General features: G+C 42.0%; 1 protein-coding gene across 7 annotated transcripts in view; it reads right to left on the bottom strand.

Annotated features, from left to right (window-relative positions):
* The window catches only part of LOC118369862 (E3 ubiquitin-protein ligase MARCHF8-like), a 196,065-nt gene extending 172,842 nt beyond the window's left edge, over positions 1 to 23,223 (bottom strand). For 3 of the 7 annotated variants that reach the window (XM_052498748.1, XM_052498750.1, XM_052498751.1), the window contains exon 1: positions 22,850 to 23,113. The gene's annotated coding sequence lies outside the window, so the exon portion shown is untranslated. The other 4 variants (XM_052498749.1, XM_052498756.1, XM_052498754.1 and 1 more) reach the window with 4 other exon arrangements.
* Between the last annotated feature and the right edge of the window lie 285 nt (positions 23,224 to 23,508).

Here is a 23,508-nt window from a genome sequence, read left to right as displayed (position 1 = left end):
ACACGCACACACACTGATTGAGTCTTTGATTATTCATACACATTTTGTCTTGCTGAGAGTTTTATCATGTCTAATAACACATGAGGACGTTCCTGAATATCCATGCTGTTTTAACACAGTTAATATCCATCCCTTTTTAACACAGTTAATATCCATCCTGTTTTAACACAGTTAATATCCATCCTGTTTTAACACAGTTAATATCCATCCTGTTAACACAGTTAATATCCATCCTGTTTTAACACAGTTAATATCCATCCTGTTAACACAGTTAATATCCATCCTGTTAACACAGTTAATATCCATCCTGTTAACACAGTTAATATCCATCCTGTTTAACACAGTTAATATCCATCCTGTTTTAACACAGTTAATATCCATCCTGTTTTAACACAGTTAATATCCATCCTGTTAACACAGTTAATATCCATCCTGTTTTAACACAGTTAATATCCATCCTGTTAACACAGTTAATATCCATCCTGTTTTAACACAGTTAATATCCATCCTGTTAACACAGTTAATATCCATCCTGTTTTAACACAGTTAATATCCATCCTGTTAACACAGACTAGGAGGAGTGGATTAATGCCTTACAACTGGGTATAAGATGACATCTCACTTCACTACATTGTCCTCACATTTTCTATGAGACACAGACACATGATACTATATAATCACATACTTTCTGCTCTGTAGCCATACTGTAGGTTCATATAACCATATGGGCTGTGGTCCTAGACTAGACAATACTGCAGGGTTGGGAAATACAGAAAGTCATCCAAATGTAAATTCCAATTCATTGAAGAAAATTGAAATTGAAATTTCAAGGCACTTCCTGAATTGGAATGAAATTGACCCCAACCCTGCAATAGAGCCATGTCTCTCTCCCCCTCTCTGTCTGTAATGATATGCATAGCCTCAGGCATGGTCCTGCCTATATTTCTTAGGTCCACAGCTTTACCTGGTTGCTCACTGCTCAGTGATTCACACACACACACACACACACACACACACACACACACACACACACACACACACACACACACACACACACACACACACACACACACACACACACACACACACACACACACACACACACACACACACACACACACACAGTTAAGAGAAGTGTCAGTTGTCATATCACTTCCTTTGTGAAATCACATGACCGAGAGAGCCACAGGTCTCAGTACACTTACTGGAAGTTGTGTCAACCAAAACAAGCCATCAACAACAGTAAACTACCCAGTTATCAGTAATCTTTATAAACCATTAACAGTAAACTGTTATCAGTAATCTTTATCAGTAATCTTTAACAAAGTTATGACTCATCAAAACAATGCAAAACCCAGCAGTGTTTTCCCTAGAGTTTAATTTCTCAGGCAGAATGCCAAGACTAGTCCCTATAGACTGGGGCTAGGTCTGGGCCCTTCACAGAAGTTTCCATTGAAATGAACTGATTCCAAATTATAGACTCAAGTAAAAAAAACAAATAGTGTTTAATGCATATTTTTCCACAAGTGGGAAGCCAAGTAGAAAAAACAAATATTCACCAGAGTTTTCCATGGCAATGAAACTAAAGGATGTGACATCAAAATAAAGTGGGCCCGCCGGAACGATAGCTCATTATAGGGAAAACACTGACAAGTCTACACAAAAGTCAGTTGAAGACTGTCAACTAACTGCACTACAGTCTAGTCCCAACTCTTTGTGCCACTGTGATGTGTACGTTTATTACTCTCATCCAGGGACGCAAATTTCACTGGGGACAGGGGGGACATGTCCCCTCCACAATCTGAAATTGCATTTTTGTCCCACCAAGTTTAATCATTGGAATGTGATACAAAACTAGGCAACGGTGTGCTTTAGGACCATGCGGACGCCTCAGAGCGGTCAGGTAGGCTGTTTGGAGTGTTTCTGACTGGATAAAATAAAACATTTAAATATTATGCCTCCCCCCACTTCTAAGTTGTGCCCCTGTTCTCATCTTATCCCAGAAGATAAGAGCCAGAAGATGATGTAACTGGGCTGGGCTGTATAGTGGTAACAGTTATGGTACACTAGACTACATGCCAATGACTGGGGACATTCACAGTTCAGCCTGAGGACTATTTATTAACTCTCCAACAACCCTTGACTTACTTTACATTCCTTTCTGTTCCTAGTGGAGGGAAGGGCCCCACAAAAAAACAATACAATCAGAATCAGAATGATAAACATAATATACTGACAGAATATTTTACGACTCATTTACAAATCCACATACACCTTTAACAGAAAAAAATGAATAATTATGCATGGTACGGATGTACAAACAAACAAATGGATGATGCATGGTACGGATGTAAAAACAAACACATGGATGATGCATGGTACGGATGTACAAACAAACAAATGCATGATACGGATGTACAAACAAACAAATGGATGATGCATGGTACGGATGTACAAACAAACAAATGGATGATGCATGGTACGGATGTACAGACAAACAAACAAATGGATGATGTACAGACAAACAAATGGATGATGTGGTACGGAAACAAACAAATGGATGATGCATGGTACGGATGTACAAACAAACAAATGCATGATACGGATGTACAAACAAACAAATGGATGATGCATGGTACGGATGTACAAACAAACAAATGGATGATGCATGGTACGGATGTACAAACAAACAAATGGATGATGCATGGTACGGATGTACAAACAAACAAATGGATGATGTGCAACGAAACAGAACTATATACAGTACATTCGGAAAGTATTCAGACCCCTTGACTTTTTCCACATTTTGTTACGTTACAACCTTATTCTATAAATGGATTAAATAAATAAAAATAGTCAGCAATCTACAGACAATACTCCATCAATACCCCAAGGATTTTATAGAATAACATGTCATATCACTTAATCCGGCATAGCCAAAGAAACGACACCTGTCTCAGAGCTCTACGGACAATTCCTTTGACCTCATGTCTTGGTTTTTGCACTGACATGCACTGTCAAGTGTGGGACCTTATATAGACAGGTGTGTGCCTTTCCAAATCATGTCAAATCGATTGAATTTACCGCAGGTGGATTCCAATCAAGTTGTAGAAACATCTCAAGGATGATCAATGGAAACAGGATGCACCTGAGCTCAATTTCAAGTCTCATAGCAAAGGGCCTGAATACTTATGGAAATAAGGTATTTCTGTTTTTAGGTTTAAATAAAATGTCTAATAATTTTAATCAAAACTTGATTTCGCTATGTCATTATAGGGTATTGTGTGTAGATTTCTGAGGAAATTGTTTAATTGAACCATTTTTAGAATATGTCTGTAACGTAACAAAATGTGGAAAAAGTCAAGGGGTCTGAAAACTCCCAGGGCAGTGTATGCAGTCAGACAGTGCAAAGTTCAAAATGAGATAAAGAGCTTAGCATGTCCCAGATAGAAATGCTATATAGTCCTCCATAAATGCATTGAAAAATGCAAGAATTATACTTTTATCTGTGGCTTAACAAAGCCCTGTAGCAATTTTTATTCCTGTTAGAGAGAGAATGAGGAAGTAGTCTACTGCTTGCAAAGTTAGCTGCCCTGACTTGCAAAGAAATATGTCACCTTTTCTTTCAAGTGAAACCAGAAAAAAATGTCATTCTTCTGTACCCTTTATCCTATATTTCATATCACGTCTTAGACAAGCATTTTCTTCAAGCCTTTAAGCTGTGTTTCTTTTCAAAGAAAATTGTTAAAGACTCAGTACTGGTACAGAAGCCATAAGCTGGTAAAGCTGGCTCAGATAGAGAGACAGATGGTGAGGATTCCAGAACCTTCTTTGACATGTCAAGTCAAGAGGGTTCCTAATGAAGTCACTCCACCCCTCTTCCTCTCTTCCCTTCTCTCTCTCTCTTCCTTCTCTCTCATCCCTCCCCTCATCATATCCAAGACAACAGAACTGATTAATAAAGAGCGAAGTGTGGCAGGGGTTGTTTGAACCACATCCTTATCTCACTGTAGTCAACAAACCTAGCAAATACATTTGTATAATATCATCATTGACACAGGTCTGTATTGAAGTACAGTAAAATACTATATAATCACACACGTCTTTCAGTATACGTTTCCAAAGATAACTAACTCCTACTGTACATGTGTATCAGCCTGTAAACCTCATTGATGATCATCAAACACACGTTGGCATGCTTCTGTGTGCTGTGTAACAGGACACACTGTTCAGTTAAGACCATCTTCAGAAACACACTAAAGCGATAAGGAATGATGATGATCGCTGTTCACACAGAACACCATCTCTGTTTACACTCATAAAGTCACGTTGTGTGCATGCGTGTTATGCTTTGCAGTCCTTTGTACTTTCCTCATTATGGGTATGTTTTTCCGTAGAGGCCTGTAAGAATGAACGCCTGGACGCCGTATGAAGCTCTTTATCTGCAGTAGTTCCAGTCCACAGTGATTTCAAAGTTCTGCATAAAGCTCTTTATCTGCAGTAGTTCCAGTCCACAGTGATTTCAAAGTTCTGCATAAAGCTCTTTATCTGCAGTAGTTCCAGTCCACAGTGATTTCAAAGTTCTGTATAAAGCTCTTTATCTGCAGTAGTTCCAGTCCACAGTGATTTCAAAGTTCTGTATAAAGCTCTTTATCTGCAGTAGTTCCAGTCCACAGTGATTTCAAAGTTCTGCATAAAGCTCTTTATCTGCAGTAGTTCCAGTCCACAGTGATTTCAAAGTTCTGTATAAAGCTCTTTATCTGCAGTAGTTCCAGTCCACAGTGATTTCAAAGTTCTGCATAAAGCTCTTTATCTGCAGTAGTTCCAGTCCACAGTGATTTCAAAGTTCTGTATAAAGCTCTTTATCTGCAGTAGTTCCAGTCCACAGTGATTTCAAAGTTCTGCATAAAGCTCTTTATCTGCAGTAGTTCCAGTCCACAGTGATTTCAAAGTTCTGTATAAAGCTCTTTATCTGCAGTAGTTCCAGTCCACAGTGATTTCAAAGTTCTGCATAAAGCTCTTTATCTGCAGTAGTTCCAGTCCACAGTGATTTCAAAGTTCTGCATAAAGCTCTTTATCTGCAGTAGTTCCAGTCCACAGTGATTTCAAAGTTCTGCATAAAGCTCTTTATCTGCAGTAGTTCCAGTCCACAGTGATTTCAAAGTTCTGTATAAAGCTCTTTATCTGCAGTAGTTCCAGTCCAAAGTGATTTCAAAGTTCTGCATAAAGCTCTTTATCTGCAGTAGTTCCAGTCCACAGTGATTTCAAAGTTCTGTATAAAGCTCTTTATCTGCAGTAGTTCCAGTCCACAGTGATTTCAAAGTTCTGCATAAAGCTCTTTATCTGCAGTAGTTCCAGTCCACAGTGATTTCAAAGTTCTGCATAAAGCTCTTTATCTGCAGTAGTTCCAGTCCACAGTGATTTCAAAGTTCTGTATAAAGCTCTTTATCTGCAGTAGTTCCAGTCCACAGTGATTTCAAAGTTCTGTATAAAGCTCTTTATCTGATCAATATTCACTGCAGTTCCAGTCCACAGTGATTTCAAAGTTCTGTATAAAGCTCTTTATCTGCAGTAGTTCCAGTCCACAGTGATTTCAAAGTTCTGCATAAAGCTCTTTATCTGCAGTAGTTCCAGTCCACAGTGATTTCAAAGTTCTGTATAAAGCTCTTTATCTGCAGTAGTTCCAGTCCACAGTGATTTCAAAGTTCTGCATAAAGCTCTTTATCTGCAGTAGTTCCAGTCCACAGTGATTTCAAAGTTCTGAAGCTCTTTATCTGCAGTAGTTCCAGTCCACAGTGATTTCAAAGTTCTGCATAAAGCTCTTTATCTGCAGTAGTTCCAGTCCACAGTGATTTCAAAGTTCTGTATAAAGCTCTTTATCTGCAGTAGTTCCAGTCCACAGTGATTTCAAAGTTCTGCATAAAGCTCTTTATCTGCAGTAGTTCCAGTCCACAGTGATTTCAAAGTTCTGCATAAAGCTCTTTATCTGCAGTAGTTCCAGTCCACAGTGATTTCAAAGTTCTGTATAAAGCTCTTTATCTGCAGTAGTTCCAGTCCACAGTGATTTCAAAGTTCTGCATAAAGCTCTTTATCTGCAGTAGTTCCAGTCCACAGTGATTTCAAAGTTCTGTATAAAGCTCTTTATCTGCAGTAGTTCCAGTCCACAGTGATTTCAGAGTTCTGTATAAAGCTCTTTATCTGCAGTAGTTCCAGTCCACAGTGATTTCAAGGTTCTGTATAAAGCTCTTTATCTGCAGTAGTTCCAGTCCACAGTGATTTCAAAGTTCTGTATAAAGCTCTTTATCTGCAGTAGTTCCAGTCCACAGTGATTTCAAAGTTCTGTATAAAGCTCTTTATCTGCAGTAGTTCCACTTTTAAATAGATTTAATCAATTTATTGTAATGAGGCCAATCTGGATGAATTAAAGTTCAATCAAATATACACCGCCATGACAAATAAAGTGTCCACCTATGAATTTACCTTTCAAAACACAAGTGATGTGCTGTTAATCAAATCTTTTTTTTAAAAGTGCTATCTAAAACCAAATAGATTTCTTTGGCTGTCCCAATAGGAGAACCCCTCGAAGAATCCCCTTTGGGTTCATGTAGAACCCTTTTGGATACAGGTAAAACCCTTTTGGGTTCCATGTAGAACCCTTTCCATGGAGGGTTTTACAGGGAACCAATAAGGGTTCTCCAATGGGGACAGCCACAGAACCCTTTTAGAACCCTTTTTTCTAAGAGTGTACACATCCACAATGAATGAAAGGCCTCTGTGTAAAGCGGAACTGCTATTTTCAGGGCCACAAAATCGAAAGCCTGAAACCTTGAAGGAGCACAATGACCATAATGACATCATCATCCAGAGACAGGTAATGTACAGAGCATAATCAAAAAGAGAGGTAATATATCACTACTCCCCATCCATTCTCGCTGAGCCAGCACCTCTGCCCAGGTAATCTATGGGGCCTTCAACTTTTTCCAGTTTCATTGTGTACCATTACCATTCCGCTCTCCTCTCAGCTACCATGGCCCATGTTTGGTGAGCGTTCTGGCACAAAATGTCCACCACGCATAACCCAGGTGGTTGCCACACATCAGTAGTGGAATGGGAGGAATTATCCCCCATATAGGCATAATGCAAAGTGTTTTCAGGCTTTGTCAAAAGCGCAATATAAATGCAGCCCACTACTGCTAATCACCTCCTGCCTAGCTCCTATCAGTGTGATTCGGGGTGCTGTGCAAACCGCCTTTACGAAAACATTCAGGGACAAAAACTGTTGTCCTACATTCCAACCACCACAGAGTTCTGTCCACTGCAGGTGCTCTAGGGATGCTAGGATAGCGGTTGGGGGTCTGACATCATCCATAGAAAGAGAGAAGCTATTCGAGAGGATCAATATTCACTTTTAGACAGACATAGTAGAGCACAGCAGGGGTAGATTGAGTTACTGTAGAGAACAGTAGAAAGGCAGACATAGTGGAGCACAGAGCACAGCAAGGGTAGATTGAGTTACTGTAGAGAACAGTTGCTCCTGGCTGCAGTGAAATCACTGAACTAGAACTACTACAGATAAAGAGCTTCATTCAGGGTCCATTCTTACAGCAGGGCAGGGGAAGATTCAGTTACTGTAGAGAACAGTACACAGGCAGACATAGTGGAGCACAGAGCAGGGCAGGGGAAGATTGAGTTACTTTAGAGAACAGTACACAGGCAGACATAGTGGAGCACAGAGCAGGGCACGGGAAGATTGAGTTACTGTAGAGAACAGTAGACAGGCAGACATAGTGGAGCACAGAGCAGGGCAGGGGAAGATCGAGTTACTTTAGAGAACAGTACACAGGCAGACATAGTGGAGCACAGAGCAGGGCACGGGAAGATTGAGTTACTGTAGAGAACAGTAGACAGGCAGACATAGTGGAGCACAGAGCAGGGCAGGGGAAGATCGAGTTACTTTAGAGAACAGTACACAGGCAGACATAGTGGAGCACAGAGCAGGGCACGGGAAGATTGAGTTACTTTAGAGAACAGTACACAGGCAGACATAGTGCAGCACAGAGCAGAGCAGGGGAAGATTGAGTTACTTTAGAGAACAGTAGACAGGCAGACATAGTGGAGCACAGAGCAGGGCAGGGGAAGATTTAGTTACTTTAGAGAACAGTAGACAGGCAGACATAGTGGAGCAATGTTGCCGCCTCATCTCATAGTTAATGCTGCCGCCTCATCTCATAGTTAATGCTGCCGTCTCATCTCATAGTTAATGCTGCCGCCTCATCTCATAGTTAATGCTGCCGCCTCATCTCATAGTTAATGCTGCCGCCTCATCTCATAGTTAATGCTGCCGCCTCATCTCATAGTTAATGCTGCCGCCTCATCTCATAGTCATCTCATAGTTAATGCTGCCGCCATCTCATAGTTAATCTCATCTCATAGTTAATGCTGCCGCCTCATCTCATAGTTAATGCTGCCGCCTCATCTCATAGTAATGCTGCCGCCTCATCTCATAGTTAATGCTGCCGCCTCATCTCGCATCTCATAGTTAATGCTGCTGCCTCATCTTTAATGCTTGCCGCCTCATCTCATAGTTAATGCTGCCGCCTCATCTCATAGTTAATGCTGCCGCCTCATCTCATAGTTAATGCTGCCGCCTCATCTCATAGTTAATGCTGCCGCCTCATCTCATAGTTAATGCTGCCGCCTCATCTCATAGTTAATGCCGCCTGTTAATGTTGCCGTTAATGTTCATCTCATAGTTAATGCTGCCGCCTCATCTCATAGTTAATGCTGCCGCCTCATCTCATAGTTAATGCTGCCGCCTCATCTCATAGTTAATGCTGCCGCCTCATCTCATAGTTAATGCTGCCGCCTCATCTCATAGTTAATGCTGCCGCCTCATCTCATAGTTAATGCTGCCGCCTCATCTCATAGTTAATGCTGCCGCCTCATCCGCCTCATCTCATAGTTAATGCTGCCGCCTCATCTCATAGTTAATGCTGCAGTCATCTCATAGTTAATGCTGCCGCCTCATCTCATAGTTAATGCTGCCGCCTCATCTCATAGTTAATGCTGCCGCCTCATCTCATAGTTAATCATCTCATAGTTAATGCTGCCGCCTCATCTCATAGTTAATGCTGCCATCTCATAGTTAATGCTGCCTCATCTCATAGTTAATGCTGCCGCCTCATCTCATAGTTAATGTTGCCGCCTCATCTCATAGTTAATGCTGCCGCCTCATCTCATAGTTAATGCTAATGTTAATGTTGCCGCCTCATCTCATAGTTAATGTTGCCGCCTCATCTCATAGTTAATGCTGCAGTCTCATAGTTAATGTTGCCGCCTCATCTCATAGTTAATGCTGCCGCCTCATCTCATAGTTAATGCTGCCGCCTCATCTCATAGTTAATGTTGCCGCCTCATCTCATAGTTAATGTTGCCGTTCTCAATTAATGCTGCTCATCTCATAGTTAATGTTGCCGCCTCATCTCATAGTTAATGCTGCCGCCTCATCTCATAGTTAATGCTGCCGCCTCATCTCATAGTTAATGTTGCCGCCTCATCTCATAGTTAATGCTGCCGCCTCATCTCATAGTTAATGCTGCCGCCTCATCTCATAGTTAATGCTGCCGCCATCATCTCATCTCATAGTTAATGCTGCCGCCTCATCTCATAGTTAATGCTGCCTCATCTCATAGTTAATGTGCCGCCTCATCTCATAGTTAATGCTGCCGCCTCATCTCATAGTTAATGTTGCCGCCTCATCTCATAGTTAATGTTGCCGCCTCATCTCATAGTTAATGCTGCAGTCTCATAGTTAATGTTGCCTCCTCATCTCATAGTTAATTAATGCTGCCGCCTCATCTCATAGTTAATGTTGCCGCCTCATCTCATATTAGTTAATGTTAATGTTGCCGCCTGTTAATGCAGCCTCATCTCATAGTTAATGCTTGCCGCCTCATCTCATAGTTAATGCTGCCGCCTCATCTCATAGTTAATGCTGCCGCCTCATCTCATAGTTAATGTTGCCGCCTCATCTCATAGTTAATGCTGCCGTCTCATCTCATAGTTAATGCTGCCGCCTCATCTCATAGTTAATGCTGCCGCCTCATCTCATAGTTAATGCTGCCGCCTCATCTCATAGTTAATAGTTAATGCTGCCGCCTCATCTCATAGTTAATGCTGCCGTTAATGTCTCATCTCATAGTTAATGCTGCCGCCTCATCTCATAGTTAATGCTGCAGCCTCATCTCATAGTTAATGCTGCCGCCTCATCTCATAGTTAATGCTGCCGCCTCATCTCATAGTTAATGCTGCCGTCTCATCTCATAGTTAATGCTGCCGTCTCATCTCATAGTTAATGTTGCCGCCTCATCTCATAGTTAATGCTGCCGCCTCATCTCATAGTTAATGCTGCCGCCTCATCTCATAGTTAATGCTGCCGTCTCATCTCATAGTTAATGTTGCCGCCTCATCTCATAGTTAATGTTGCCGCCTCATCTCATAGTTAATGCTGCCGCCTCATCTCATAGTTAATGCTGCCGCCTCATCTCATAGTTAATGCTGCCGCCTCATCTCATAGTTAATGCTGCCGCCTCATCTCATAGTTAATGCTGCCGCCTCATCTCATAGTTAATGCTGCCGCCTCATCTCATAGTTAATGCTGCCGCCTCATCTCATAGTTAATGCTGCCGCCTCATCTCATAGTTAATGCTGCCGCCTCATCTCATAGTTAATGCTGCCGCCTCATCTCATAGTTAATGCTGCCGCCTCATCTCATAGTTAATGCTGCCGCCTCATCTCATAGTTAATGCTGCCGCCTCATCTCATAGTTAATGCTGCCGCCTCATCTCATAGTTAATGCTGCCGCCTCATCTCATAGTTAATGCTGCCGCCTCATCTCATAGTTAATGCTGCCGCCTCATCTCATAGTTAATGCTGCCGCCTCATCTCATAGTTAATGCTGCCGCCTCATCTCATAGTTAATGCTGCCGCCTCATCTCATAGTTAATGCTGCCGCCTCATCTCATAGTTAATGCTGCCGCCTCATCTCATAGTTAATGCTGCCGCCTCATCTCATAGTTAATGCTGCCGCCTCATCTCATAGTTAATGCTGTTAATGTTGCGCCTCATCTCATAGTTAATGCTGCCGCCTCATCTCATAGTTAATGCTGCCGCCTCATCTCATAGTTAATGCTGCCGCCTCATCTCATAGTTAATGCTGCCGCCTCATAGTTAATGCTCATAGTTAATGCTGCCGCCTCATCTCATAGTTAATGCTGCCGCCTCATCTCATAGTTAATGCTGCCGCCTCATCTCATAGTTAATGCTGCCGCCTCATCTCATAGTGTTATCTCATAGTTAATGCTGCCGCCTCATCTCATAGTTAATGCTGCCGCCTCATCTCATAGTTAATGCTGCCGCCTCATCTCATAGTTAATGTTGCCGCCTCATCTCATAGTTAATGCTGCCGCCTCATCTCATAGTTAATGCTGCCGCCTCATCTCATAGTTAATGTTGCCGCCTCATCTCATAGTTAATGCTGCCGCCTCATCTCATAGTTAATGCTGCCGCCTCATCTCATAGTTAATGCTGCCGCCTCATCTCATAGTTAATGTTGCCGCCTCATCTCATAGTTAATGCTGCCGCCTCATCTCATAGTTAATGCTGCCGCCTCATCTCATAGTTAATGCTGCCGCCTCATCTCATAGTTAATGCTGCCGCCTCATAGTTAATGCTGCCTCCTCATCTCTCATAGTTAATGCTGCCGCCTCATCTCATAGTTAATGCTGCCGCCTCATCTCATAGTTAATGCTGCCGCCTCATCTCATAGTTAATGCTGCCGCCTCATCTCATAGTTAATGCTGCCGCCTGTTAATGCCGCCTCATCATAGTTAATGCTGCCGCCTCATCTCATAGTTAATGCTGCCACCTCATCTCATAGTTAATGCTGTTAATGTTGCGCCTCATCTCATCTCATAGTTAATGCTGCCGCCTCATCTCATAGTTAATGCTGCCGCCTCATCTCATAGTTAATGCTGCCGCCTCATCCCTGCCGCCTAGTTAATGCTGCCGCCTCATCTCATAGTTAATGCTGCCGCCTCATCTCATAGTTAATGCTGCGCCTCATCTCATCTCATAGTTAATGCTGCCGCCTCATCTCATAGTTAATGCTGCCGCCTCATCTCATAGTTAATGCTGCCGCCTCATCTCATAGTTAATGCTGCCGCCTCATCTCATAGTTAATGCTGCCGCCTCATCTCATAGTTAATGCTGCCGCCTCATCTCATAGTTAATGCTGCCGCCTCATCTCATAGTTAATGCTGCCGCCTCATCTCATAGTTAATGCTGCCGCCTCATCTCATAGTTAATGCTGCCGCCTCATCTCATAGTTAATGCTGCCGCCTCATCTCATAGTTAATGCTGCCGCCTCTCATAGTTATCTCATCTCATAGTTAATGTTGCCGCCTCATCTCATAGTTAATGCTGCCGCCTCATCTCATAGTTAATGCTGCCGCCTCATCTCATAGTTAATGTTGCCGCCTCATCTCATAGCTATTGCTGCCGCCTCATATCATAGTTAATGCTGCCGCCTCACAGTTAATGTTGCCGCCTCATCTCATAGTTAATGCTGCCGTCTCATAGTTAATGCTGCCGCCTCATCTCATAGTTAATGCTGCCACCTCATCTCATAGTTAATGCTGCCGCCTCATCTCATAGTTAATGCTGCCGCCTCATCTCATAGTTAATGCTGCCGTCTCATAGTTAATGCTGCCGTCTCATAGTTAATGCTGCCGCCTCATCTCATAGTTAATGCTGCCGCCTCATCTCATAGTTAATGCTGCCGCCTCATCTCGTAGTTAATGCTGCCGCCTCATCCCGTAGTTAATGCTGCCGCCTCATCTCGTAGTTAATGCTGCCGCCTCATCTCGTAGTTAATGCTGCCGCCTCATCTCATAGTTAATGCTGCCGTCTCATAGTTAATGCTGCCGCCTCATCTCATAGTTAATGCTGCCGCCATCTCATCATCTCATAGTTAATGCTGCCGCCTCATCTCATAGTTAATGCTGCCGCCTCATCTCATAGTTAATGCTGCCGCCTCATCTCATAGTTAATGCTGCCGCCTCATCTCATAGTTAATGCTGCCGCCTCATCTCATAGTTAATGCTGCCGCCTCATCTCATAGTTAATGCTGCCGCCTCATCTCATAGTTAATGCTGCCGCCTCATCTCATAGTTAATGCTGCCGCCTCATCTCATAGTTAATGTTGCCGCCTCATCTCATAGTTAATGCTGCCGCCTCATCTCATAGTTAATGCTGCCGCCTCATCTCATAGTTAATGCTGCCGTCTCATAGTTAATGTTGCCGCCTCATCTCATAGTTAATGCTGCCGCCTCATCTCATAGTTAATGCTGCCGCCTCATCTCATAGTTAATGCTGCCGCCTCATCTCATAGTTAATGCTGCCGCCTCATCTCATAGTTAATGCTGCCGCCTCATCTCAGTTAATGCTGCCGCCTCATCTCATAGTTAATGCTGCCGCCTCATCTCATAGTTAATGCTGCCGCCTCATCTCATAGTTAATGCTGCCGCCTCATCTCATAGTTAATGCTGCCGCCTCATCTCATAGTTAATGCTGCCGTCTCATAGTTAATGCTGCCGCCTCATCTCATAGTTAATGCTGCCGTCTCATAGTTAATGCTGCCGCCTCATCTCATAGTTAATGCTGCCGTCTCATAGTTAATGCTGCCGCCATTCTGATCATAGTGGAGAAAAAGTAACACATAGCAAATGTCTCTTCATAAAAACAGTGACATAATAATCACAGTGAAGACACAGGTTGCATCCAAATAATCTCTCCTTTCTCCTGAAGTTTGCACTCGTTCACTACTCCCCAAAAATGTCAAGGATTTAGATTGGTGTAGGCATGGGCTTGAGGGAGTTCCCACCATATTTCTTACATAGTACCAGTCATTTCCTTTCAAATCCATGAAGGGAAGTGAACAAGTGCACACTTCGGGAGATTATCGGGACACAACCACACAGAGGGGTAAGAGGCTGTGTGTGTGTGTGTGTGTGTGTGTGTGTGTGTGTGTGTGTGTGTGTGTGTGTGTGTGTGTGTGTGTGTGTGTGTGTGTGTGTGTGTGTGTGTGTGTGTGTGTGTGTGTGTGTCTGAATCAATATTTCTCTCATTGTCCCCCTAAATGAAATCATGGGAGGGGACTGTGGATCGGTCTTCATTTGACTCACGATATCTCAGACAGCACTGGCCTGATTTTGACTAAACTTGGGTGAAAGATGTCTCTTGCCATAGAGATCCGGCATTTACTAAATTACATTGATTGGACCGAGGTGTGAGCTATAGTAATTTACTGAAATGTGTGAGTCACACCAGAGAGGAAGAGGCAAAGCAGCAGGAGGCGTTTTTTCGCTCACTAAGCAAGGAGTTTTTATGGAGGTCAATGAAGTGTCGAATTTGATTAACAAGAAATGTAATGGCTTATTTGCTACGTGTGGCTTATTTGATTGAATAGAAGTTTCGTAGTTCTTAAGTTGTTTTGAGTGTACTGATGAGTAGGACACGTGACATCAAGGCAACTTTGACAAAAAACACTGTATCGGACTTGTGCCTGTTGTTCACACGCGTACAGTTGAAGTCGGAAGTTTACATACACCATAGCAAAATACATTTAAACTCAGTTTTTTACATTTCCTGACATTTAATCCAAGTAAACATCTCCTGTCTTAGGTCAGTTAGGATCACCACTTTATTTTAAGAATGTGAAATGTCAGAATAATAGTAGAGAGAATAATTTATTTCATCTTTTATTTCTTTCATCACATGGGGGTCAGAAGTTTACATACACTCAATTAGTAGTTGGTAGCATTGCTTTTAAATTGTTTCACTTGGGTCAAACATTTCAGGTAGCCTTCCACAAGCTTCCCACAATAAATTAGGTGAATTTTGTCCCATTCCTCCTGACAGAGCTGGTGTAACTGAGTCAGGTTTGAAAGCCTCCTTGGTCGCAAACGCTTTTTCAGTTCTGCCCACAAATTTTCTATGGGATTGAGGTCAGGGCTTTGTGATGGCCACTCCAATACCTTGACTTTGTTGTCCTTAAGCCATTTTGCCACAACTTTGGAAGTATGCTTGGGGTCATTGTCCATTTGGAAGATCCATTTGCGACCAAGCTTTAACTTCCTGACTGATGTCTTGAGATGTTGCTTCAATATATCCACATCATTTTCCTCCCTCATGACGCCATCTATTTTGTGAAGTGCACCAGTCCCTCCTGAGCAAAGCACCCCCACAACATGATGCTGCCACCCCTATGCTTCCCGGTTGGGGTGGTGTTCTTCGGCTTAAAAGCCTCCCCCTTTTTTCTCCAAACATAACGATGGTCATTATGGCCAAACAGTTCTATTTTTGTTTCATCAGAGCAGAGGACATTTCTCCAAAAAGTACAATCTTCATCCCCATGTGCAGTTGCAAACCATAGATTGGTGGTTTTGGAGCAGTGGCTTCTTCCGAGCTGAGCGGACTTTCAGGTTATGTCGAACCTGTTTCCTCCAGCATCTTCACAAGATCCTTTGCTGTTATTCTGGGATTGATTTGCACTTTTCGCACCAAAGTACGTTCATCTCTAAAGTGTCTCCTTCCTGAGAGGTATGACGGTTGCGTGGTCCCATGGTGTTTATACTTGCGTACTATTGTTTGTACAGATGAACGTGGTACCTTCAGGCATTTGGAAATTGCTCCCAATGATGAACCAGACTTGTGGAGGTCTACATTTTTTTTTCTGAGGTCTTGGCTGATTTCTTCTGATTTTCCCATGATGTCAAGCAAATAGACACTGCGTTTGAAGGTAGGCCCTTCTTTGGACACTGTGTTAACTAACCTCCAGACGAGCATCAATGACATATACAACTCTCCTTCCGTGGCCTCCAACTGCTCTTAAATGCAAGTAAAACTAAATGCATGCTATTCAACCGATCACTGCCCGCACCTGCCCGCCCGTCCAGCATCACTTCTCTGGACGGTTCTGACTTAGAATATGTGGACAATTACAAATACCTAGGTGTCTGGTTAGACTGTAAACTCTCCTTCCAGGCTCATATTAAGCAACTCCATTCCAAAATTAAATCTAGAATCAGCTTCATATTTCCCAACGAAGCGTCCTTCACTCATGCTGCCAAACATACCCTGGTAAATCTAACTATCCTACCGATCCTTATCTTCGGCGATGTCATTTACAAAATAGCCTCCAACACTCTATTCAACAAACTGGATGCAGTCTATCACAGTGCCATCCGTTTTGTCACCAAAGCCCCATATACTACCCACCACTGTGACCTGTATGCTCTCGTTGGCTGGCACTCGCTTCATATTCGTCGCCAAACCCACTGGCTCCAAGTCATCTATAAGTCTTTGCTAGGTAAAGCCCCGCCTTATCTCAGCTCACTGGTTACCATAGCAGCACCCACCCGTAGCACGTGCTCCAGCAGGTATATTTCACTGGTCACCCCCAAAGCCTATTCATCCTTTGGTCGCCTTTCCTTCCAGTTCTCTGCTGCCAATGACTGGAATGCAAAAATCTGAAGCTGGAGACTCATATCTCCCTCACAAATTTTAAGTATCAGCTGTCAGAGCAGCTCACAGATCACTGCACCTGTACATAGCCCATCTGTAAATAGCCCATCCAACTACCGCGTCCCCATATTGATTTAGTTTTTTTTTCTCCTTTGCACCCCAGTATCTCTACTTGCACATTCATCCTCTGCACATCTATCACTCCAGTGTTTAATTGCTAAATTGTAATTACTTCGCCACTACGGCCTATTTATTGCCTTACCTCCCTAATCTTACCTCATTTGCACACACTGTTTATAGATGTTTTCTATTGTGTTACTGACTGTATGTTTGTTTATTCCATGTGTAACTCTGTGTTGTTGTTTGTGTTGCACTGCTTTGCTTTATCTTGGCCAGGTTGCAGTTGTAAATGAGAACTTGTTCTCAACTGGCCTACCTGGTTAAATAAAGGTGAAATAAATAAATAAATAAAAAATGCATCCACAGGTACACCTCCAATTTTTTTCTGAGGTCTTGCCTGATTTCTTTAGATTTTCCCATGATGTCAAGCAAAGAGGCACAAGCAAAGTGTTTGAAGGTTGGCCTTGAAATACATCCACAGGTACACCTCCAATTGACTCAAACGATGTCAATTTGCCTATCAGAAGATTCTAAAGCCATGACATAATTGTCTGGAATTTTCCAAGCTGTTTAAAGGCACAGTCAACTTAGTGTATATAAACTTCTGACCCACTGGAATTGTGATTCAGTGAATTATAAGTGAAATAATCTGTCTGTAAACAATTGTTGGAAAAATGACTTGTGCCATGCAAAGTAGATGTCCTAACCGACTTGCCAAAACTATAGTTTGTTAACAAGAAATTTGTGGAGTGGCTGAAGAAGGGGTTTTAATGACTCCAACCTAAGTGTATGTAAACTTCCGACTTCAACTGTATCTGCCCTCTCATTGGCTAGAAAGGTCCCACCTGATCTTGCCTCCTCACGAATGCCTTCCAGTCTGAGCACCAATCTCTTTATCTAACATTCCAGTCCTTAGCACTTCTTGTCATTGCCTTTCACACTTGATATGGAGTACAGGGAGTGGATTATCTAAAGAGACTGGTACCCAGGCAAACTGACTTTCAATTCAGAATAGATGTATTATTATTATTTTAATTGTTAGAGTAGCCACTTGAGTATCTGGTCAATATAATGGATACTCTGGTCACACGATGGGGGGGGGGGTCACACGATTGTTTCAATCGACATATTTTTCTTGAACAATCAAAAAGGACTGGCTTGAAAGACTAATAGGAGGAATTTGCCCTTGTGTGCACAACTAAGCTTCTTTAGACGGGTGATGAGACACCAGTCTACAGAAAGATGGACAGCGAGAGAGAGCAAGGAGAAAAAAGAGAATGACTTTGAAAGTGGAAAATGAGGAGAGAGAGAGAGAGAGAGAGAGAGAGAGAGAGAGAGAGAGAGAGAGAGAGAACACCCACACAGTAAAACATCTTGTTAACTCAGTTATAAAGACTCATTGACTTTATTAGAGCCTCGGAAAACCCACTGCAAAGTTTTATAGTGTACAACATCCTGCCCTGGCCATGACTTCTGATAAGAGTAAATTCTCTTGATTAGACAAAAATTTCATCAGAGCCTTTGAAACCCCTGGAATGTTTCATAAACAAACCTCTCCTGACTAGAGAGGATATTTTATAGTCTTCACCTGACTAGATTTAATACAGTCCTCTGCTGACCACATTTTATACAGTCCTCTCCTGACTACATTTTATACAGTCCTCTCCTGACCACATTTAATACAGTCCTCTCCTGATTACATTTCATACAGTCCTCTCCTGACCACATTTTATACAGTCCTCTCCTGACCACATTTCATACAGTCCTCTCCTGACTACATTTCATACAGTCCTCTCCTGACCACATTTTATACAGTCCTCTCCTGACCACATTTCATACAGTCCTCTCCTGACCACATTTCATACAGTCCTCTCCTGACTACATTTCATACAGTCCTCTCCTGACTACATTTCATACAGTCCTCTCCTGACCACATTTCATACAGTCCTCTCCTGACTACATTTCATACAGTCCTCTCCTGACTACATTTCATACAGTCCTCTCCTGACTACATTTTATACAGTCCTTTTTTATACAGTCCTCTCCTGACTACATTTCATACAGTCCTCTCCTGACTACATTTTATACAGTCCTCTCCTGACCACATTTTATACAGTCCTCTCCTGACTACATTTTATACAGTCCTCTCCTGACTACATTTTATACAGTCCTCTCCTGACCACATTTTATACAGTCCTCTCCTGACTACATTTTATACAGTCCTCTCCTGACTACATTTTATACAGTCCTCTCCTGACTACATTTTATACAGTCCTCTCCTGACCACATTTTATACAGTCCTCTCCTGACTACATTTTATACAGTCCTCTCCTGACTACATTTTATACAGTCCTCTCCTGACCACATTTTATACAGTCCTCTCCTGACTACATTTTATACAGTCCTCTCCTGACTACATTTTATACAGTCCTCTCCTGACCACATTTTATACAGTCCTCTCCTGACCACATTTTATACAGTCCTCTCCTGACCACATTTTATACAGTCCTCTCCTGACCACATTTTATACAGTCCTCTCCTGACCACATTTTATACAGTCCTCTCCTGACTACATTTTATACAGTCCTCTCCTGACCACATTTAATACAGTCCTCTCCTGACTACATTTTATACAGTCCTCTCCTGACCACATTTTATACAGTCCTCTCCTGACTACATTTTATACAGTCCTCTCCTGACCACATTTAATACAGTCCTCTCCTGACCACATTTAATACAGTCCTCTCCTGACCACATTTAATACAGTCCTCTCCTGACTACATTTTTACAGTCCTCTCCTGACTACATTTTTACAGTCCTCTCCTGACTACATTTTATACAGTCCTCTCCTGACTACATTTCATACAGTCCTCTCCTGACCACATTTTATACAGTCCTCTCCTGACCACATTTTATACAGTCCTCTCCTGACTACATTTTATATGATTGCATTATAATGCCAGGCAGCCATTTCAAATGTACCCCCATGAGTTTACCAGTCAAATTGCCATACAAATGTACCCCCATGAGTTTACCAGTCAAATTGCCATACAAATGCCCGGCCACCCATCTTCAGTCAGCTATTCATTTTTATTTTAACCATTACGATATTTTTGTTTTTTTCATGACGGTATTCATCCATAACTATCAGTTACACAGTTATATGGTAATTGTGCCAACCCTAGAGACAGAGTAAAAAAAAGAAGATTAATAGTTAATTGGATAAAATTACTCTCCTCAAAATGCACCTCTAAGAGAACAAATTATGAATTGATTTCATAGCAGACAGTAGAAGGTCGCTTGGCTTTCTCTCTTCTCCCCTGTCGTTTTTTCACCACGTTCATTGACAGATGTGACAGGACTTTCTCCTGATTTAGCTTCTTAATTGGGAAGCTTAAATATAATTTCTCTCTCTGTCTCTTGACAGGTCTCTCTCCTCTTACGTTTGTAAGGAGGACTGACAGCTTTAACAAAGATAGTCAATTACCAAGATGTCTACCCAATGGAAACCCCTCTCTGATCACACAAGTGTCATGGCAGCTGCACTCATGGACAAACTGCTGCCTGAATACAAACAAATACAATACAAAACAACTGCCTGAGTTGACTTTACTCTATGTTTCTTATGGAAGTACTGGCTTGTTGGACCACTTGGTTTGACTTAAAACCCCTCTGACTATACGGACTGTTGACAATCCATCCCAGAATAGATTAGCTTTAACACAAAGACAGCAAGCTGATACTGTATGGAGAGAACACACAGCTGAAGAGAACAGCAGAGCAAAGCCAGGCCAGATGGGCTGTTCGCCACCCTTTAAGACCAATGGAATAGTCTCAAATAAATAATGCTATGACCCATTATATAACCATCTGCTTTCTGTAAATAGACACAGGACTACATATCCCCACTGCACATTCACACATTCGGTCAAATACATCTTTTTAACCAACAGAAAGCAATCAGAAACTCCACAGTGACGGTGTCCACAGTGACGGTGTCCACAGTGTTTTGAGAAAGCCAACTACAGTATAGCAGGTATTCCCATGATGACAGATAGCAGCAGTACTAGTTACAGTAAGGCCCCACCACAGGAGACATTGTGTTATGCAGGTGTATGGCTGCATGCTACTCAAGATACAAGAGAGCAATAAGAAAAAGAAAGAGGAATGACACCCACCATCTCAGATTGTTCTGAAATCATTTCTGTAGCTAGAAACAGATCGGATTAACATTCCTGAAACATTATTTTGTTGAAATGTAATTTGATCTCAGAGAAATTAAGCTAATTGATTGCACTCAAATTCAACCTTTAAATGTTTAGGATTCACATAATATTCAATAAATATAGTACCCAACATCCGATATTGACCAAACGTCTTCCTACCATTGAGTAAGAGGAATCCAATCAAATGGTCAAAGCCACGGACCCCGACATCAACCCCACCCCAACCACCAGTATACACTATCAGCTCTGTTTGACAAGTAGTATGGAGCTGTGGCTTATAGTATTGCTTCTTCATCATTTGCAATCTATTCCCTGTGAATCTGGTGATGTTTTGAAGCAGCTTGCATTATTTTACCATAAATTAGTGTGAAAGTACCACGGTTTTCCCACTAGATGCCGCTGTTCCTGTTACTGCCGTCACGATGTAACCTGTTGCTGGTGCGATGTAACACACACATACCCTGCCCGTTAAAGTACTGGACTATACTGTACACAGAACACATCATGCTTGTTTATTAGCCTGTTGCAGTACTGTACACAAAACACAGCACACACAAGATTGCCCGCTGGCACACACTTACACATTACATTCACATTTAAGTAATTTAGTAGATGCTCTTATACAGAGCAGCGACTTACACAGGCACACATGGATGCATAGCCTACACGCGAGCAAACACACCTACCTATCTAAAATACAAGGAGTCTGAGAAATTTGTTCAAGAATAAGGATCCAATTGAGGTTGATGAAGTCCAGAGCACTGCAATAAATGCATTGGTGGAAAATTGAGTTATAGGCGGCAGCAAAGAAGAAACACGGATCCAACCGTTCATCATGATGAAGTAATACTGAAGTGAAGAGGAACGAAAACTTGAGAGAGAAGATGATGAGTCCATTTGAGGACATACAGAGAGAGAGAAAGATCTGCTCAGAATAATGATGCCAGATCATAAATGTATCTGCAACATTCACTATTTCCTCTCTCACCATTATCGCTCAAATTAAACCATAAACTAGTTCCTAAACCTGCCCATTCATTGCGTGCTGCGGTAGCATATTCTGCATAAATACTTATCAATGCAATCCAATAGGCTCCTAGGATGTCTAGCAATCCACACACAAATCAAATCACTCTGTGCCCATGAGTCAAGATGGGCTACTACAGCTGCACCCTATCGATCGCATCTCTCTCTCTCCCTGTTCATTACCTACCGGGGACCCGCTCTATGTTTATTACCTACTGGGGACCGGGCAGTTTCGAAAGAGACCGGATGGTGACCAGAATGTCTATGCTGGAACCACATGACCAAGAAAAGAAACACACTCATTAGGCTTTTGTCTATTAATTACATAAGGTACACGATTCGCTATAAACATAATAATTGGAGATATGCTAGGTAAAACGTCAGATCTATACAATGAAACAAACCTTCCCTTTGTAGGCTTGGCTATCGCTCAACAGCAGCGCAGTTTAGGCTCGCGCAGTTTGTGAAGGTTTGATTACAGATAATTAAATATGAAAATGAAAGCTACATTCTCATCCTTTCACCGACCCATAGTTTATCTAATATACTTCTATTTTTATTAATGCGCACGATCCACGAATATGTGATGATAGACTAAAGAACAGCGCAATATTATTCATGTTCTCCTATCCGAGAATATTTCATCTGGATTATCTCACGTTATCACAAATAAAACATTATTCGTGTCAACACTGGAATACATAGTGGTTGCATTCCCAAAGAGGAAATGAATGTGTGACGGAATTATTGTGCAAATTAAATGAAAAACAGCAAGAATACCTATGTAGCCTGGCGCTAGTTGAAATGAATAGCCTATTATGCAGAATAAAGCAGCTGATTCGCTCTGCGTCCACATATCGCTCATATAATATTTTAAGTGATATCACACCCACCGTATTTTTAATACTTCCGTATGTTGTAGAATTGCTGACAGTTATGTATTTCTGTAGGCTACAGCAGCGGTCGTGAAATGCAGATATTAACACAATTTGATGGTTCAAACTAGTCCATCAAGCCACGCGTCGTCTCAGGAAGAATTATTTTATAAAAGGTTACAAGTTACAATGTAGCCAGATAATTTACTGAAGTGCTCCGCGGTGATCAAATGCTCAAATCCCAGTTCAACATGTACGCAACGTGCAGAACAAAACAATGAACACTCACCGCCGCTTTCTCCCGTACTAAATGGCGATGATATTTTGTTTATTTCATAGCCCCCATCTGCATCTGAATGTACAGTACACTATATGCGTCACTGACTTCCGCGTTAAAATGGAGTGAAAAAAATGTGACGGGTAGAAAAAAAACGTCGTTAAAGGGCAGGCGCTTCAGCAGAGAAGGCGTCAACTCATGTTGCATTGATTGATAAGGGCTGGTCATATTAATGATGAGATATTTTCATGATGATGATGATAAGGATGATTTTCGTTGACTGTTAAAATGTACATACACCTGAAAACTATCCACACTGACTAAGCAAGATATTATTTATTCATTATACAGTATGTTTCTTATATATATAATAATATATGCCATTTAGCAGACGCTTTTA

This window comes from Oncorhynchus keta, chromosome 36, assembly GCF_023373465.1.
Source record: "Oncorhynchus keta strain PuntledgeMale-10-30-2019 chromosome 36, Oket_V2, whole genome shotgun sequence".
Taxonomy (NCBI): domain Eukaryota; kingdom Metazoa; phylum Chordata; class Actinopteri; order Salmoniformes; family Salmonidae; genus Oncorhynchus; species Oncorhynchus keta.
This window is presented reverse-complemented; position numbering and strand designations above follow the sequence as displayed.